We start from the raw sequence: 20,380 nt of genomic DNA on the forward strand, positions 1-20,380 counted from the left end.
TGGCAAGTTGCTATATAATATCGAGAAACAATAGAAGAATCAACACTAACATGTTTATTTTTTTTGTATTTATTGCAATATGAGTTTTCTTGGGATTTGTCAGATGCAGCAAAGTATTTCGCACTGCCTGCTCCCTAGAGCATTGCCAACAGTGATTTAAAAGGAGGGCATTTTGCAATCTAGTATACAATTAGGGGTTCTTACAGGTTGGGATAATGGCATAAGGGAGGCATAAGGCCCTCTTTCTGCCACAGCCCCAATCTAAATCAAGCTACAAATGACTGGGAATGAATATGCGAAATGTCCCTTACTTTCTACATCCTTTTTCCCAGGGGAGCATTGAAAAATGTGGGCGCAGACAGTATTGTCCATTCCACTGTCTCAAAGCTTTATCACCTCTTTAGCACCACATTCCACTGTGTGTCTAAACCAGACCACTGACAAGTTTATGAAAGACGGGCCATTTATGCATGACTGTTTCCTCATAGTCACCCCACCGGCTACTTCGGGGCTTTGCTTTGGTTATGTTTGCATTTTCCGACCATCAGAGGTCACCTCGCTCTCCCCACGCATTTCCGTGCGTTTCCTCCTGTGATTTCTGGCTAAACACGAATCCAGAAAACTCACGGAAGTGCGCGGGGAGAGGGAGGTGACCTCTGACGGTTGGAAAATACAAGCATAACCAAAGCAAAGCCCCAAAGAAGCCAGTGGGGTGACCGTGACGAAACAGCCATGCATAAATGGCCACTGGCTGTCGAGAAAGATTCCAGAAAGGGAGCCATGTCGGTCTGTCAGCTTCTGCTGGAATAAGTGTTATTAGTTTTTAAAGTGCCGCTGGACTTTTGTACAGAGACAGACTTTGGAATGTGGTTTAATTATTTTTGCCACAAGGGGGCAATGTAACATTTCCAATGTCCCTGAAAAACTACCAATGCTGTACATATGCCTTCCATCCATCTTTTCATTTTCTTTTCTTTTTATTTTTTTGCCGTCAAGTCACAACCGATTTATGGCAATCCCGTATGGTTTTCAAGGCAAGAGACATACAGAGATGGTTTGCCATTGCCTGCCTCTGTGTAGCGACCCTGGACTTTCTTGGTGGTCTCCCAACTAAAAACTAACCAGGGCTGCCTAGTTTCTGAGGTCTGACTAGGTTGAGCTAGCCTGGGCCATCCAGGTCAGGGGAAAACCATCTAAAAACACCTAAAAGCTAAGAAACAGCAGAAACCTCGACAATTTTAAAAAAGCAACAAACAGTAAAATCGGAATAAAATACCAAGTCATAATAATATTCTCCCATACCTTAAAATATTTTAGATTTGCTATTTATCTATGTAAACATACTTATCATGCCCTCGAAATAGTAGCCCAGTATACAAGAGAGCCCTGACGCATTCATCGAACACACGGGGAGGGAGAGCAGACACCGGTGCGCCAGCTCCCCCACCCACCCCACTTCCATGTGATCACATCATTGACTGCAGTGTGGAGGAAGTGGCCACACAAGTTGTGGAGGAACAGGCACTAGGCAGGGCCAGGGCACTCATTCCTACTGCCCCTCCCCATGTGTTCAGTGAACTCCTGGGGCTGTCATGGGGAGGGGCCATGGCTCAGTGGTAGAGCATCTGTTTGGCATGCAGAAGGTCCCAGGTTCAATCCCCGGTATCTCCAGTTAAAGGGACTAGGCAGGTAGGTGATGTGAAAGACCTCTGCCTGAGAACCTGGAGAGCTGCTGCTGGTCTGAGTAGACAATACTGACTATGATGGACCAAAGGTCTGATTCAGTATAAGGCAGCTTCGTGTGTTCGTGGGTACCTGCCTATTTAAAGAAGTACGTCTCATCCTATTTATAAGTTCTTCCCAGCATGTTTTCCTGGGAAAGGTTCTAACTCGCCATAGGCGGCCAGAAGAGGAACTGGGCTATACTCAGAGGAGACGATGATCCAGAATCCCCCAGGAGAAGATACCAGGCATTGTTACATCTTTAAGGAGATGTGTGTAATGATCCCACCTTATGACAAGCAGATGGAATCTGCAAAGTGCCCTGTGCGTACGGGATCGAACTCAGGTCGTGAGCAGAGCTTGGGACTGCAGTCCTGCAGCTTACTACTCTGCGCCACGGGGCTCTTGGCACACTTCCTTACTTGTGAGTAATGCCGCGGAGCAAAGTGGGACTTATTTATGAAATAAATGTTATAAATAAACAAATATTATAAATAAATGTTATGAAATATTGTCGAAGGCTTTCACGGTCAGAGTTCATTGATTCTTGTGGGTTATCCGGGCTGCGTGACCATGGTCTTGGTATTTCCTTTCCTGACGTTTTGCCAGCAGCTGTGGCAGGCATCTTCGGAGGAGTGAAACGTTACGAAATAACGTTATGAAACGTTACAAAACAAATATATAAAGTGGGGCTTATTGATTCAATAAATTATGAAATTGTGAAATAAATGTGTGTGTGTTAAGTGCCGATGAGCCAAAGCCCTCCAAAATGAAATGATTTTTCCCTAGGAACACGGCATCTAACAAAAGATGCCCTTCATTAACGATGCTGCTTCAAGCAACCTGTTTATATGGTCAGATTCCTCTTTGGCGATATGATTTTCAGTGAAGGGCTTTCATCAAAAGCCGTGCCACTAAACCAACAACCCTCTCTGTGATTCTCAGAACAGAATAAATGTCTCATTACGGCAAACTCAGAAAGTGACTACAATCAAACGGTTAGACCGCCAAAAAAAAAATTCCGAAGGTGGAAGCAATCAGGATTGGCTTTTTGATTTTCAATCATCTAGGCCTTGTTCTTTTAAGGCTTTATTTTATATGACCAAAATCTCTTTTGTATGTTATTTCCCCCCCCCCTTTTAAACAAACATGATTTAAACATGTTACATAAGCAAATGCCATTCAGTGTAATTACTACTGAACACATCTGCAGAGCTTGTATAAATGGCTTCTGAAATCATTTCTAAAAGGCCGTTTTGACTCCGTAATAGTCATGATTAAAGCTGGGGTGACAGAGCCTGGCTTATTGGCTATGCGAAAGCAAAAATCCCAACTTTTTCTGTTGACGTCAATGCCCTCTCACTTGAATCAGAGTTTGTTGTGACATGCAGCTAGATGGATTTTGTGCAGGGGAGAGGGGATTTTGTGCAGGGACCTAAGTCTACGTGCCGTTGCTTATATGGAATTCAATAAGGAGGTAGGCTATTTCTTAAAAATAAATACACAAAAAAAGGATAAAAATGGGAAATAAAGAGTATTTCCCCTTCTGCTGTCCTTTTCCTTCTCTCTCGGGTTTTCCTTCCTTCCTTTTTCTGTTGGGGAAACCCACGTTTCCTGGGTGAACACGTGGGTTTCCCCAAATAAAACCCTGATGGGACTGTTTCAGTTTGGGAAATTGGAGCAGGGGAAAGATTGATAGCCTCAGAGATGGTTTGACAGTAGAAGAGGGTGCTGCTTTTAGGAATAAAGTCCATGCGAGGCCTATCGCTTTAGAAAAGAAAGGGATGTCCTTTATTGTTACAGAATTCCATAGTATGATAGGAAAGGAAGCATGAGAATTTTGGCTGAATTTATCCAAGGTAAGCTGAATTTATCCAAGGTAAGAATTTATCCAAGGTAAGCTGGAGAAAGATACCAGGAGCATATCTTGTCCTCCTGGAGGTTACAAAAAGAGGAAGGTAGCAGGAAGTTAAGGGAGGGGCTGTGGCTCAGTGGTGGAGCATCTGCTTGGCACGCAGAAGGTCCTAGGTTCAATCCCCGGCATCTCCAGTTAAAGGGACCAGGCAAGTAGGTCATGTGAAAGACTCCTGCCTGAGACCCTGGAGATCTGCTGCCAGTCTGAGTAGTCAAGTCAAGTTTATTAATATGGTTGACTGACCAATCACCCCAGTCTGAGCCGACAATACTGACTTTGATGGACCAGGGATCTGATTCAGTAGAAGGCAGCTTCATGTGTCCATGTGTTCAAGGAAGGAAATCCCCCAGAGTAGCAATCTGGGTAAACAAGGAGACAACCGCAGAGCAGACAAGAGGAAGGATACAGAGGCGACTGGCCTATTCACCTTACTGGCTCTAAATAAACATGACAAGATCTCAAAATTATGAATTTTTGCAGCCATGAACTGTGTGTAGGTAAGAAAAAAATGGTTTTAACTACCAGATCTATGCAGGTAAAATATTGTGGGTTTAAAATACTTGCTTTGGATTCTTTCTCAAATATGTTGCCTGACTTTATGTTTTTTGCTGTTGTTTTGTGTATGTCGTGAAATTAGTGAAGAAAATAAAATTTTTGAATGAAATAAAACTTGATGTTTCACATGCCCAAATGCTTAAACTACTTTCCATCGTCAATACTACCGTCATTCGGTTTAGTATATAGGTGCTAGGTGAGAATTAGTGTTCCGTGACGAATTTCTCTCCTGAAAAGTGCTCCATGACTCAACAAGTTTGGGGACCACTGCTCTAAGCCAACTCATTTAGAGCTGGCTACTAATGCTGCATGTTTGAATTGACAAATAACAAGGCTCTTCGTCTCCCCAGTGGACCTGATGGCTCAGCTACTGATGATGCAGGGGGGAGGGATTGTCACACTTCCCAGCATGCCAAGAACTGTTTTTGGACAGTAACAAGACGCCCACAGAACAGGCAATGGTGATCTGCTGTTGATGAAGAGTCCTCTTCATTAGTTGACAGTAGGCTCCAAAGTATCCGTAGAGGTTTAGCAATAGATAGGTACTAGAGGGACAGATGGGGGGGGGTATTTTTGAGAACTGAACATAAGGCATGCCTTCTGCAAGCCATACACCACCCTCTCAAAGCCAAGCTACGTATAATGTGGTGGATTTGTGATCTGATCTCCCAATTTATGCATCGATCTTTAATAATTCAGACTAGAGCTATGGTGATTGGATGTTGGAGAATTAATTCACCCTCCCATGCTATTTCCAAAATAGAAATTCCTGCTCAGCCTAAAAGGGGGGGGGCAGGTAATATCTAGATGCCTGTCTTTTTTCTCTGTTAGGACCTGTCTTTTTCTGTTAGGGCCTGTCTTTTTTCTCTCTTAGGGCTAACTGCAGGTTGTGTGTGTAAAGCGCTGCAAGTCACAACTGACTGACAGCAACCCCGTGGAGTATTCAAGGTTAGAGACTATCAGAGAGAGCCAGCATGGTGTAGTGGTTAAGAGAGGTGGTTTGGAGTGGTGGACTCTCATCTGGAGAACCCGGTTTGAGTCCCCACTCCTCCACATGAGCGGCAGACGCTAATCTGGTTAGTTTCCCCACTCCTACACATGAAGCCAGTTGGGTGACCTTGGGCTAGTCACAGCTCTCTTACAGCTCTCTCAGCCCAACCTACCTCACAGGCTGTGTGTTGTGAGCAGGGGAAGGGAAGGAGATTGTAAGCTGGTTTGATTCTTCCTTAAGTGGTAGAGAAAGTTGGCATAATAAACCCAGCTTTTCTTCTTCTTCTTCTTCTTCTTCTACAAATGGTTTGCTGCTGCCTGCCTCTGCTTAGCAGCCCTGGATTTCCTTGGTGGTCTCCCATCCAAGTACTGACCGTGGTCAATTCTGTTTAGCTTCCAAGCTCTAGCATGATCAGGCTAGCCTGGGCTGTTACGGCTACTACAAATATTGCTGGAGGTGGAAAGTACCGTCAAGTCACAGCCAATGTTCTGTGCCCCTGTAAGGTTTTCAAGGCAAGAGGCAGTGATTTGCCATTGCCCGCTCCTGTGTAGCAACCCTGGCATTCCTTGGTGGTCTCCCATACAAGTAATAACCAGGACTGACCCTGCCTATCTGCTGAGATCAGGCTTGCCAGACCCACTTGTGGCTTAGTAGGGTTGCCAGCTCCGGGTTGGGAAATACCTGGAGTTTTTTGGGGAGGAGTCTGAGGAGGGCGGGGTTTGGGGAGGGGAGGGACTTCAATGCTATAGAGTCCAGTTGCCAAAGCGGCCAGGTGAATTGATCTCTATCAGCTGGAGATCAGTTGTAATAGCGAGAGACCTCCAGCTACTGCACAACAGGACTACTGGAACCCACAGAGGCCTTTTGATAAAATTGAAGGAACCATTATTGGTCACCTAGATAGTCCATTGTGGAACTGATATTGTGTGTTACCACCATCGCACATCTGAAGCTTTAACTGGAACAAGCATGCTGCGGAGGAATTGAGCCATGAAAGCATGTGTCAGGCCTTTGCTAATGTCAGGCCTTTGCTTTTGAAGTAGAGGTTTGCAGGCCAGAGGCTGGCTCCCTGTCAAGGCCAGGTTCTGGCTGCTGGTCAAGGTTTTGTTTTCATGCTGAGAATCCTTTTTATCCCGTCTCCGTGTTGTCTTTGATTCTATGAGAACTGTTATCTCTTAGTACGGCACTGTGGTTTCACTTTGTATTGCTTTTTTTGCTTAGAATGCTTTTAAACTGTAAAGCCGTCTGCTCTGATTCCATTAACACCCTCTCCTGCGTGAGAGGCAGTCACCTTCTGTAAATCTGTCTTTCTGCTCCTAATAAATTAGCATTGCTTAGGTTCACCTGCCTGAACATGTCTGTTTATGGGACGCTAGGGACGTTATGGGATCTGAGCTGACAGCATGCAAAGGAGAAATCGACAAAACATTCTTCTGGTGGAATTGCTATTAAAAACCAACAAGCTGAAGAAGCCAGCAACAAAACGTGTATACCATCTAGAGAACATGTAGTTGTTGGTATTCCCTTCTGGCATTTCTGCTAGTGCATTGATTTATGCGCTTGTGAATATCCGGTTTGGATGGACTTTGATAGCCTTATTGTGTTGAATGGTCTGTTTTGGACCTATATATATATTTTGTTTGTATATAGTTGTATGAATAACTGACAGTGTATGAACTGATTCGGACAATTTATATGTTTATTTGAATGTGATGTTTAGATAAAATATATAGTACATTGAAATATTGAGCCCTCGTGCTGTTTTTCGATTTAGTATACTACCTGGAGGTTGGCAGCCCTACATCTTAGCCTTCCTGATTTCTACTGATGAATATTTTAATGGCTTTGCCGTATTAATAAATCTGATCTGATTTCTACTGGGAAAGCAACAGGGAGGAAAAGTTTAAAATCCTTCCTTACAGCCATGTTGGCCACAGAAAAAGAGCTAGATTCGAGTCTAGTAAAACCTTGGAGACCAACTAGCTTTCAAGCATCAAAACTCCCTTCATCTCTAAGGCGCTACTGGACTCAAATCTAGTTCTCCTGGTGCAAAAGCAGTCTACCAAACATACATATTCATGGCAAAATCTTTTCATTATTAAAGCCGCCTGTTCATCTGTTTATTTTAACATAGCATTTCTGAACAGTGGGCAGATGCACCACTACGGAGCAATACACCCTAACATTGAGAACAGAGAGTACACAAAACCATCCACCCATCCAAAGCACAGAGTTCAGCCACTTGTAGCACGCCTGACATTCTCCGTGGGAGTGATCGGTGTCTGGGAATCTGCTCCTTGTTTTCAAGCAAATGTTTGAAGAGGACATCGACAGAATAATTGCACGTGTCAGCTTCCCTTTCTCTGAGTAGCACTGAGTCACGCTGAAAGACGTGACTCTCTGAGCGCTTGTGTTGCAGATTCTAGATGAAGTGGCGCTCTTTTGAACGCTGGGGAGGGGCTGTGGCTCAGTGGGAAAACCTCTGCTTTGCATGCAGAAGGTCCCAGATTCAGTCCCCAGCATCTCCAGTTAAGATGATGAGGTGATGCAAAAGACCTCTACCTGAGATCCTGGAGAGAGCCACTGCCAGTCTGAGTAGACAATACTGACCTTGATGGACCAGTGGACCAATACAGTATAAGGCAGAGACATGCGTTCATGTTGTATGAATGAATTGGATGTCTCAATGTGCTTATGTGGGAGGGGCCATGGCTCATTGGTAGAGCATCTGCTTAGCATGCAGGAGGTCCCAGGTTCAATCCCCAGCATCTCCAGCTAAACAGATCCGGTATTAAGTGATGTGGAAGACCACCACATGAGACCCTGGAGAGCCGCTGCCAGTCTGAGTTGACAATACTGACCTCAATGAACCAATGGTCTGGTTCAGTATAAGGCAGCATCATGTGTTCAACGGAACTGGTGAAGACGCCCATCTAGATGCAGGTTATGAGCAGCGATGCTCAATTGCTCGGTGTGTTCATTTATCTATTTGTTTATTTATCTGTTTATCTTCACTATGTATCTGCAAATTATATCACACACACACACACACACACACACACACACACACTGGTAAGGGTTTGCAAAAAAAAAAACCAGTTGATTGTGCTGACATGTCCTTATGTTGTTTTCCTGCAGATTTATGTATATACTCTTTAGGGAATTTATGTCCAGAGTCCTGCTTAATGTGGCTTACAAGTAAAAACGATACCATAAGATCATTAAACTGCATGAATTATGGATACAAAAACAAGACAAGCCATTTAAATATGGTGTAAAATCACCACTGGGCACCCTTAAAAGATACCGATAAAACAGAACCCAGACCATAAAACATCTGAAAAGATTTTAAAAAAATCTTTAGTTAAAAGCCTGGGTTTAAAAAAACCTGTTCTGACCTGGCACCTAAAAGCTTTTCTCAGCCACCTCCTCCCCCCCCACCCCCCACCCTGTCTCTAGTTCACCACATTCTTTAAGTACATGAAATGTTTTCATTTCACAGTGAGTGCCTCCCAGAAGGGATGTATCTCCCTCTGTCCATTACGGCTGCCAGAACAGTGGTCATTAATGGCAAACCATCCAAACTGGAAACAACTAGCTCGTGCGGGTTCTTGCACTGTCTTATGGAAACGGGAGGAGAATTGGCCCAGCTTCATGTCACTTTTAATGCGCTGACTGAGGTCGTTTATGCATGGGAGTTTTACCTGATGTTCGTTGCTCACTGGACCCGCACTTTCCTGTTGGGAATCTATGCACCAGCAGTCTCCAAGCTCAAATCGAGAAGCATTTAAGTCCCCACCCCTTGAAATGCTGCTTTGTAACTGGCTTACTTGTAGTGCTTAATGTGAGAGGAAATCCCCCAAAAAACCCAATTGCCACATAAAAAAGCATCTTAAGAACAAAAAACAAACAAAAAAAAAAACCACGGGGCAATCTGAAAGGAAGGGGGGAGAAATCCAAGCCTCGGTTTTAAGAATCTTTTCTTCTGCTCAGAAAGAGCTCTGAGGAAGCAGGAAGTATTTCAATCCCCACCTCTGGACATGCTGCTTTGTAATTGGCTGTGAGCAAAACCAAATTGTGTGTCCCTCACTTTGCCTTCTGCTTGGGGATTTCACCTGGGCTGAGCTCAGGGGAGAGGGGAGAGTCGGGTTAACAGAGGAATGGGAAGACCCGGACATTGTGAGGGCTGGCAGCAAGGTCATCTCTAATGGACGGAAAACTCATGCATAACTCCAAGGAACAACCGATTCAGACCGGGGGCAAATGTGAGTGAAAGTACCCTTGGATAAATGACCCGAGTGGTTCCCCCGGTCTCCTCTCCTGGCCTCCCCTTCACAAGAAAGGAGTGAGCCAGAAGAGCTCTTATCTGTCCCTAGAAACTCAGGTAATAGTTGCAGATCCTTCCGTAATCATTTCGATGACTGGCCTTCTTGTACCCATTTTAAACAGTTCCTGCGCCATCCTTTCAGGCTGATCCAGCAATGGAGATCCAAACAGAGAGGCATGCGGATTCTGTGCAGCTTCTGTGAAAAAGGCAAATTCCATGCTGGCCATAATTAGACGAGTAATAGAGAATAAAACTGCTGCTATCATACTGCCCTTGTACAAATCTATGGTGAGACCACGCTTGGAATACTGTGTACAGTTCTGGTCACCACACCTTAAAAAGGATATTGCAGAGCTTGAGAAGGTGCAGAAAAGAGCACCCAAAATGATCCAGGGGCGAGAGCAACTGCCCTATGAGGAGTGACTAAAACACTTAGGGCTGTTCTGCTTAGAAAGAAGGTAGTTAAGGGAAGCCATGATAGAGGTCTATAAAATTATGCATGGTGTGGAGAGAGTTGTCAGGGAGGAGCTTTTCTTCCTCTCTCATAATACTAGAACGCGGGGTCATCTGCTGAAGCTGGAGGGTGAGAGATTCAAAACACATAGTTAAATGGTGGAACTCCCTGCCCCAGGATGTGGTGATGGCTGCCAACTTGGAAGGCTTGAAGAGGGGAGTAGACATGTTCATGGAGGAGAGGGGTATTCATGGCTACTAGTTAAAATGGATACTAGTCATGATGCATACCTGTTCTCTCCAGGATCAGAGGAGCGAGCAAGCCTATTATATTAGGTGCTGTGGAACACAGGCAGGATAATGCTGCTGCAGTCATCTTGCTTGTGGGCTTCCTAGAGGCATCTGGTTGGCCACTGTGTGAACAGACTGCTGGACTTGAAGGGCCTTGGTCTGATCTAGCATGGCTTTTTTAATATTCTTATGATGCCTCTGGATGCAACTCACAATACATTGCGATGCTCATTAGATCCCATTGAACTGGCTGGATGAGACTTCGGATGCCGCTGGGGAAGCAGCCCCTTCCAGAGCCCCGATTTGCTTACGAGTGGAGTCAGATAAGGCCGTCGTATTCCTGAAGGGCTACGACTTCCGAGAATGAAAAGCTTCATATCTCCAAATCAGCAGCATCCGTAATGAGTGGCCTGTCGTCAGTCTGCCGACTGCCTCTCTGCAGATGCCCAAAGTCCATCAGTGGCACAGATTAATGAATGAAAACAAGGACAATAAATAAATTCTTGCAACAACAACAAAAAGCCTGCCATTTCAATCTCGCAATAGGTCAGCTGGGTCTGAGAACAATAAACTCAAGGAGGATTTCCTCCTCACCGCATTTCTCCCTTCCATCACAGTAAGGGAGTAAATAGCGTTCCTGGCAGGGATGGCCAGCCGATAGAGATCAGTTCCTCTGGTGAAAATGGCCAATCTGGCAATTGGACTCTACCAGATCTGCAGCTACTGCTGAAACAAGACAACCCAGCATGATTCGTCAGCGATCCTTATTTCAAGAAGAAAGCATCCCCCCAAAGTGAAAGAGATCTGCTGGCTCTAGTGATTTTAAAAGGGTAGTAGTGCCTGCCTATTGGTGCAGCATCAACAAAGCAAAATTAAATTTGTTTGCAATTGGAGTGTGGGGGGGGGAAGCATCTGCTTCTCATGTTCTGCACTGGTTCAGTCAATGGGCCCTTTTGTTTTGCTTCCGAGTGTTCAAATACACATCCAGAAAATCAGACACAAATGTCATTTTGCTGAGAGAGAAAGGGTTTTAGGACAATCACAGAACAGCTGCACTACCAGGAGGACTCAAAACATGACAATTACAGTCTCAGTGCTGAAAACTGTACATAGTGTGAGTGTGTGTGTGGTTTATTGTAATCTTCCTAATAAATGGTATAGGGAGGGAAGGCAGCATGGTATAGCCTGATCCCCTCAGATCCAAAAGCTAAGCAGGGTTGGTACTTGGATGGGAGACCACCAAGGAAGACTCTGGAGAGGAAGGCAATGGCAAACCACCTCTGCTTCTCACTTGCCTTGAAAGCCTCTTATTGGAGTCACCATGAGTCAGCTGTCGCTTCATGGCACTTTACACACACAATACATGGTATAGCGTAGTATGACAGGTCCTTGGTTCAAATGTTACCTCTGCCACAAACTCAATAGAGACCTTAGCCAAGCCCTGGCTCTCTTTGCCCCACATCTCCTGGAGATCAGTTGTAATAGTGGGCAATCTCCAGCCACTACCTGGAGGGGCCATACAGGCCATCTAGTCCAATCCCCTGCTCAATGCAGGATCAGCCTAGAGTATCCCTGACAAGTGTTTGTCCTGCCTACATCAATACATTCAGGTGTGAGCGTAGGAAAATGGCAACATTCTTCAATGCAAATCACTTCATGAAGGAGGAGAAACCTGGAACCCATTCAAATAGATAAACACTTGTCCCTTTGATGCACAATGAATCAGTCCTCTAGAAAGGCACTCCGACGCCTAAAGGAATGTAAAACAAGAGAGGGTGCCTTAGTCACCAGATGGATTCCTTTCATTGTTAAACAGAAAGGCCTGTTTTCAACATGGTGTCATGATCGAGTGTAGATAGGGCTGCACGGGTGAAAGGGAGGGGTTTTGCAGATAAGAGCACGGCTGGTTTTCAATACTGAGATCACAAAGAGCAGGGAGGAGACTGATCGAGAAAAAATATGTATTTGGACCCTCTTCAGAGACCTAAGGCAGGACAATAAAACCATGCAGCCATTACGGTATTTCAACCATTTCAAAACAAGCCAGAGCTGCGGTCTCCAGGCTTCCCCCTACTGGTTGGTGCCTCGCTCAAGGCATCAACCAGAGCCTGTGCCTTTCCCACTGCAGCTTAGGGTTGCCAACCTCCAGGTGGTGGCTGGAGATCTCCTACTATCACAACTGATCTCCAGCCGATAGAGAGCACTTCACCTGGAGAAAGTGGCCGCTTTAGCAATTTATCTGGTTAGCAAGACAGACTAGTACCTGGGAGACACGAGTTTGAATCCCCACTCTGCCAGGGAAGCTTCCTGGATGACCTTAGGCCAGTCACACGCTCTCAGTCTAGCCTACCTCACAGGGCCATTGTGAGGATAAAATGGAGGAGAGGAGAATGGCATACGCTGCTTGGAGTCCCCGCTGGGAAGTAAGGCAGGCGATAAACGAACTAAATAAACAATCAATCAAAGAAGGACACGTTCCAGGCGGCCTCAAAGGTTGAGCTGGAAACTATATACTATAACAAAATTATTACAAGGTGCGCACTATAAATTTGTTGAAAACATAGGGCCTGGAATGCAGGCTACATACAAAAACATCAGATACAAAAATCTCATACACAGTTGAGATACGTTCAGTATAAATGACCAATACAGGACCATCCGTGTTTCGGCTTGAATAGGCCTTCCTCAGTGGTCATAAATACACAACATAATAATTAAAAACACATCCGGAAGTATTTTTATCTTATCTCATATGTGACCTGATGTAAGCTCTTAACCCAAACCTTGGGTCTTGCAACGTGGAAAATTGCTCACACACCAATCTGGTACATAAGAACATAAGGAAGGCCCTGCTGGATCAGACCAAGGCCCATCAAGTCCAGCAGTCTGTTCACACAGTGGCCAACCAGGTGCCTCTAGGAAGCCCCCAAACAAGACGACTGCAGCAGCACCGTCCTGCCTGTGTTCCACAGCACCAAATATAATAGGCATGCTCGTCTGATACTAGGGAGATACTAGGTATGCAGCCATGAATACCCCTCTCCTCCATGAACATGTCCACTCCCCTCTTAAAGCCCTCCAAGCTGGCAGCCATCACCACATCCTGGGGCAGGGAGTTCCACAATTTAACTATGCGTTGTGTGAAAAAATACTTCCTTTTATCTGTTTTGAATCTCTCACCCTCCAGCTTTTGCAGATGACCCCGTGTTCTAGTATTATGGGAGAGGGAGAAAAACTTCTCCCTGTCCACTCTCTCCAAACCATGCATAATTTTATAGACCTTATCATGTCTCCCCTCAGCCGCCTTCTTTCCAAGCTAAACAGCCCTAAGCGTCTTAACCGCTCCCCATAGGACAGTTGCTCTAGTCCCCTAATCATGGTCGGGGCTGGATTCTACAGCCGGCTCTTGCTACCTCCGTCTGCAGGGGTGAAATGAGGACACACTGGCTAAGAACTCCCCCACCCCATGCATTCTGGCCCTGCCCCCTTTAACCCCTCCATTGTCGCCACTTCCGTCCCCAGAGGGAATAGCTTTCTCCACAGCCCGGGTGGGAAAGGGTTAACACAGTTTCTTGGGCGGTCCTAGCAGCTCCATAGCTAAAAACTCTTTTGCAAGGGGGGAAAAGGTTCCTTTTCTCAGCAAAACAAAATCACACCCGCCTTGAATAGAGGCTATTCCTGTCCGCGGGAGGGGGCGGATCGCCAGTTTTAGATTCTTCTGAGCTAGAGATCTGCCAGGACCCACAAAGGGCCAGACCAAATGATTGCCTGGGCTTTAAACATCCCACGGGTCCGACGTTCCCCACCCCTGGGCTAAAGGCACGCAGATTCATTATTGGGGATGGGGGCTTGATTAATGGACTGCATGTTAGGCACTGGGGTGAAATCAGGCTTTTTTGTCAGGCCCTGGCTATTCAGTCCCACTTACCGTGATTGAATTAGGTGCAGTCCTGCTTCCTCTGCTGGCTCTCTAGCCTTCATTTCAACGATGGCCAGAGAATTGTTTGTTTGCTCAAATGCCAAAACCAACAGGGAGGCAGGTCCCAGCATCAAGATGGAAGGGCTGCAAGCCAACTGGACATAACCACTCAGTGCATGACCCGTCCTCCCCCTGAGCCCAGCGATGAAGCCAGCTGCTTGGCAAAAACAACGTTCATGTCCTCCAAGGGCTGGAGATGTTTCCTCCATGGGAGCCAGTTGTTCCCATCTGGTGTCCGCATAGCTCTCTAGCTGATGGGCAGAAGGTGCAGGACAGACAAAAGGAAATATTTCTTTACACAATGGTATGTTTCCTTACGGTATGGCCATCAGATGGTACGGCCACTTGTCAACGATGCTGATTCTATGACCTTAGGCAGATCATGAGAGGGAGGGCATCTTGGCCACCTTCTGGGCATGGAATACACATGAACACATGAAGCTGCTTTATACTCCCCTTCCCCCCTCCTAGTCTACAATCAACTTATGGGGGGGGGTACCCAACCTGGTTTTAATTATTAATTTAGGGTTGGCATCATCTGCTACAGTGGGCACTTTATATATATGGTGGCCATCGTTTTATAATTAATAGAATGGTTTTAAATTGTTTTATATGTTTTATAGTTATATTGTAAGATTTTAATGTTGTAACCCACCCTGAGCCCGGCCTTAGCTGGGGGGGGGGTGGCCTAGAAGTATGAAAATAAATAAAATAAATAAATACTGAATCAGACCCTTGGTCCATCAAAGTCAGTATTGTCTACTCAGACCAGCAGTGGCTCTCCAGGGTCTCAGGTAGAGGTCTTTTATATCACCTACTTGCCATAATCCCTTTAACTGGAGATGCCATGGATTGAACCTGGGGCCTTCTGCATGTCAAGCAGATGCTCTACCCCTGAGCCACAGTCCCTCCCCAAACACCTAATCCAATCACGCCTGCTAATGTCATTTACTTGCTTTTGACATTTACATTGCCCTTGTGTGTCTAATTCACTCTTCTCTAAAGGATAGATGGAATCACATTCTAGCTGCATCTGAAGAAGTGAGCTGTGGCTCACGAAAGCTCATACCTTGCCAGAAAATTTGTTAGTGTTAACCAATTATAATTCACAGTGGGTAGCTGTGTTAGTCTGTCTGCAGTAGTAGAAATAATTTGATATAGTAGAAAAGGGCAAGAGTCCAGTAGCACCTTAAAGACTAACAAAAATATTTTCTGGTAGGGTATGAGCTTTCGTGAGCCACAGCTCACTTCTTCAGAAAGCTCATGCCCTACCAGAAAATATTTTTGTTGGTCTTTAAGGTGCTACTCGACTCTTGCCCTTTTCTACTATAACAAATTATAAGTGATGATGCCAATCTGAGTAGACAGTACTGACTTTGATGGACCAAGTGTCTGATTCAGTATAAGACAGCTTCATGTGATCATGGGCACCAATACATATTACAACATAAATAACAGTATTAACAGCAAAATAATAACAACCCAGGTATGTATGTAGGGAGTCCCCGTTAGATTCTCCTGGAGGAACAGCGATGGTTTCTGAAGCTACCTCTGAGCAACTAAATACAACTAAGGGGCCTAACGCACTCAGTATATTCTACATTTTAAAAAAGTGTTATCCGGGTTAGATCACACCTCAGACCTCCCATTTCAGCTTGGAAATGCTTTGGAAGCGCCAGACATCTGTTTTTTCCCCAAAACGCCTATACCATGATGTATTTCGTTATGTCGTTTCAAAACCGGCAATCCAAGGGGTGCATTCAGTTACATACGCTATTCAGCTCTCCTCCCCTCTTTTTGCAAACACCCAATGAAAAGCCTTTCTCCTCCCCTCCCACCTTCCCCCTCCCCTCCCATTTGCATCCACCAATCATTATTGTTACTTAATCCCCCCCACAGTGTTTTTGGTCTTACAAAGGAACACGGGAACGTTGGAACATTAGATCAACCATTTTTATTTGTGCAGGGTCCCAATCAAACATTTCCCTCATATGGAATGTCCTTGAAGTGGATTTTGTAAACGGTTCGTGGGCTTGAGGGGGAAGGAATGCAGAGGAGGGCGAGGGCTGGAAAAGTAGTGAAATTGCTGCGAGTGGCAGATGGGGGAGGGGGAAGCAGGAGGAGGAGGAAGGGAGAGAGACTGAGGGATAGAGAGAGCACCCGCACACACACACACACACACACACACACAAGTCAGGGCTCTCCTGCCGGCACAAAGTTTCTCCCCGCCTGTTCCTCCCTTTCTCCTGCTGCCGGGGTTGAGTGTGCCTCCCTGCTCTCAAAAAAAATTTTTTAATGTGCTCGTCCCAACGAAAAAATGCAAAATCATTGGACCAACACCCGAAAAGACGGCAGCTCTGTGATTAGCACTGTGCAAGGAACAGCTCATTTTGGGGGTTTTTTTTGGGGGGGTGAATGCCTGCATAGGTTGTGATTAGGGTTTCCCTGCCGTGCAAATGAGGCAATTCTTAATGGCGTACAGCGCTTCTTCGGATCAATGATATTGCGCATGCGTGGGGAAAAAAGGGGAGGGGAGGCGGGGAAGCATCAGCGACGTAGACATGACGCAGTGCTTCCCCACGCTCCTCCTTGCGATATGATGATAAAGCGTCTTGGGAGCAATCTTAACAGGCACGGTGCGATCGGAAATGAATAATGCGCATCCAAAACACACACACCAAGCACGGTGATAATAGGCTGTAAATTGTTGGTGCGATAAGCCTCTGAGTAAAACAGACCCAACAATGTTGCATCTCGAATAATTATGAAATGTGACAGCCACATGTCAAACACTGTCGAGGGACAAAGAGCAGCAGTTCGGAAAGATACTGAGCAAATTTGCTTCTTCGTTGTTCCCCAGCTATTCAGATACAGGCTTGGCTAGATATCATGCTGTGATTCAGAGCTTTGTTGTTGTTGTTTTTAAAAAAATTCCCACCATTGTCCTGCTGAGATGAAGCAGGCCTGCCCAAAGGGAATATGTTTATTATGTAAAGGTTACACTTCCCACTCAGTGGGGGATCAAGAAGAATAGATCTGCACCTGGCAACTGGGGAAAGCTTCAAGGGTCTACCGAAGCTTACAATTAACGGCTGATGAAGAGATCCCCCTATATGATTAGTTCCCCCATACAGACATTTATATGCTCAGGGCCCTTTATCATTTCCAGCATCCCTAAAATACAGGCCACACAAGGTTAGATACCTACTCGAGGTGCATTTTAACAGGGTCAGCAAACTCATCCCCCAGAAGGGCACCTGAATACAAAGGGGGGACTGGGCCCAGAAGATGCTGTAGATCCTGCCAAGGGAAGAGCCATGGCTCAGTGGTAGAGTGTCTGCTTTGTACATGGAAGAAGAAGAAGTTGGCTTTTATACCCCGCTTTTCTTTAAGGAGCCTGAAAGCAGCACAGAATCACCTTCTCTTCCCCACAACAGACACCTTGTGAGGTAGGTGGGGGCTGAGAGAGTTTGGAGAGAACTTTGACTGGCCTAAGGACACCCAGCAGGGTTCATGTGTAGGTCTGGGGAAACCAACCCAGTTTTCCAGATTAGAACCCGCCACTCATGTGGAGGAGTGGGGAATCAAACCCGGTTCTCCAGATTAAAGTCCACTGCTCTTAACCACTACACCACGCTGGCTGTCAAGGTCCTGAGTTTAATTCCCTTCAGCTACAAGGATCTGCTAGCAGGTGATGTTAAAGCCCCCTGTCTGAGAGCCACTGCCAGTTAGAGCAGCTGATACTAATCCTGGTAGACTGATCATCCAACTTGATATCAGGCAGTTTCATGTGTTCATACCCTCCAGCATTTCACACATGATAAACATGCACATGTTTGTAACCTGGCTGGCTGAAGGACCTTCTCTGCCAGCCATACAACATGTTTGTTTGAACACATGAAGCGGCTTTATACTGATTCAGACCATCAGCCCAACAAGGTCATTATCGTCTACTCCAACTCAGGTGGCTCTCCAGGGTCTCAGGCAGAGTTGCCGGGTCCCTCTTCACCACCGGCAGGAGGTTTTTGGGGCGGAGCCTGAGGAGGGCGGGGTTTGGGGAGGGGAGGGACTTCAATGTCATAGAGTCCAATTGCCCAAGCGGCTGTTTTCTCCAGGAGAACTGATCTCTATCGGCTGGAGATCAGTTGTAATAGCAGGAGATCTCCAGCTAGTACCTGGCGATTGGCAACCCTACATGTAGCTGGGGTTTGAGTAACTGCCAGTTGGCAGTGGTGTGGGTGGAGGTGACAGAGATGGCTTTTGTAGGGTTGCCAACTCCAGCTTGGGAAATTTCTGTAGATTTAGAAGTGGTATAGAAAGGTTTCCCTCTATGGCGGGAGACCTCCTGGCAATCCCACTTGTTGCCCACTGGTGCCTCAAAGGCCTCTGGGAGAAAAAGTTGTGGGGAGGGAATGGATCAAGTGCAACATCGCTTTTGGCAAAAACCAGAATTGACATCATGATGTCAGGGGCATTTCTCTTGGATTTGACCGCTGGGTTTTGGTAAATCCTAGAATGCACACACCTGATTCATAACATCATGTCCTATTGTTGCTGGGAGTGGCATCACGTGCCTTGCCCTGCCCCCTCCAACCCTCTTGGCATGCCTTCCCATGGCACAGTGCCTAGAGAGGGTGGAATTTGGGGAGGTAGGGTTGCCAACCTCCAGGTAATAGCTGGAGATCTCCTGCTGTTACAACTGATCTCCAGCCAATAGAGATCAGTTCACCTGGAGAAAATGGCCTCTTTGGCAATTGGACTCTATGGCATTGAAGTCCCTCCTCTCCCCAAACTCTGCCCTCCTCAGGGTCCACCCCCAAAACCTCCTGCCAGTGGTGAAGAGGGACCTGGGGGCGACCCTATGGGGAGGGGAAGGAACCCAATGGGGGTGTGATTCCATAGACTCCGCCCTCTGAAGCTGCCGTTTCCTCCAGGGGAACTGATCAGTACAGTCACCATAAGTGGGAAGCGATTTGACTGCACTTATACCTGCATGAGCAAATCTCCCAAGGAGGAGCAGTTGGTAAGGTACCAGCAGGCATGGCTGTATGTAACACGAAGTTCTGTCCTCAACCCTATGACCGCCTCTGCGCCACACATACATTGGATCTGTGAATCATTGTTGACTCCTTTCTCCTACTTGAAATAGCAGCCAGGAAAGGAGACAAAAGAAAAGAGACCAGGACACTCTGCTCTTACTAGCCTGAGTACAAAGTGCCGACTCAGAGCCCTGGAGCACATTACAGTTTCCCAGGCTGTCAAATGGAAACAAAGGAACCTACACAACCTCGAGGCCAAAATGCCAGCTTTACTTCTAGGAACCGTGGCACAAAAGGATGTGCATCAGTAGAGCCGCTCTCGTGTAAAGGCTTCAGAATTGCAAGAGAAGGGTTAGGTGACATAAGAAATGAATATTAGCAGGGCACGGTGAGTCGGTGTTCCTCCATTTCCACAGATCAAGGCCGCCAGGCAAACGCCCACATGGCAGGCACGTTTGATGAGTCATCTTTAGGGTGGGGGGGGGGGGAAATGAAGCCACCTTCACGCATTAGGTGTCCAGAGAGCGAAGATGACTACAAGGGACATTTAAGTGTCTCGAGACAATCCTGGTTTCCAAATAGGGATGCCAGCCTCCAAGTGGGACTTGGGGGTCCCCTGGGATTTCAGCTCATCTCCAGACTACAGAGATCAGAGATCAGTTCCCCTGGAGAAAATGGATGTTTTAGAAGGTGAACTCTATTGCATCGTACCCCACTGAGGTCCTTGCCCTCCCCAGGCTCCATTCCCAAATCTCCAGGAGTTTCTCAACCTGGATCTGGCAACCTGCTGGACCTGGCAAACCAATTTTCAAAACTGGTTCCTAGCTGGGCCGGTTAAAAGTGTTCAGGCTCCCCAAGGCAGCCCCCGCATCACCTCCCCAAGGGAACAAACCAAACCACAGTCAGGATAGACCCAAACAGTGGCCTCACCTCTGCTCTTAACCACTACGTCATTATGGGTGTTCTAGGCTATGCCTAGAAACTGTTCTAGGCTATGCCTAGAAACTGTTATGCGTGTAGATGCTCCTGGCTTATGTAACAGTATGCCAAACATAGACCTCAAGTCAGGAAAACACAGGGAATTGGAATAGCAGCATGGGGACAGCCA

The sequence above is a fragment of the Euleptes europaea genome, chromosome 17 (genome assembly GCF_029931775.1).
Source record: "Euleptes europaea isolate rEulEur1 chromosome 17, rEulEur1.hap1, whole genome shotgun sequence".
NCBI classification, from domain to species: domain Eukaryota; kingdom Metazoa; phylum Chordata; class Lepidosauria; order Squamata; family Sphaerodactylidae; genus Euleptes; species Euleptes europaea.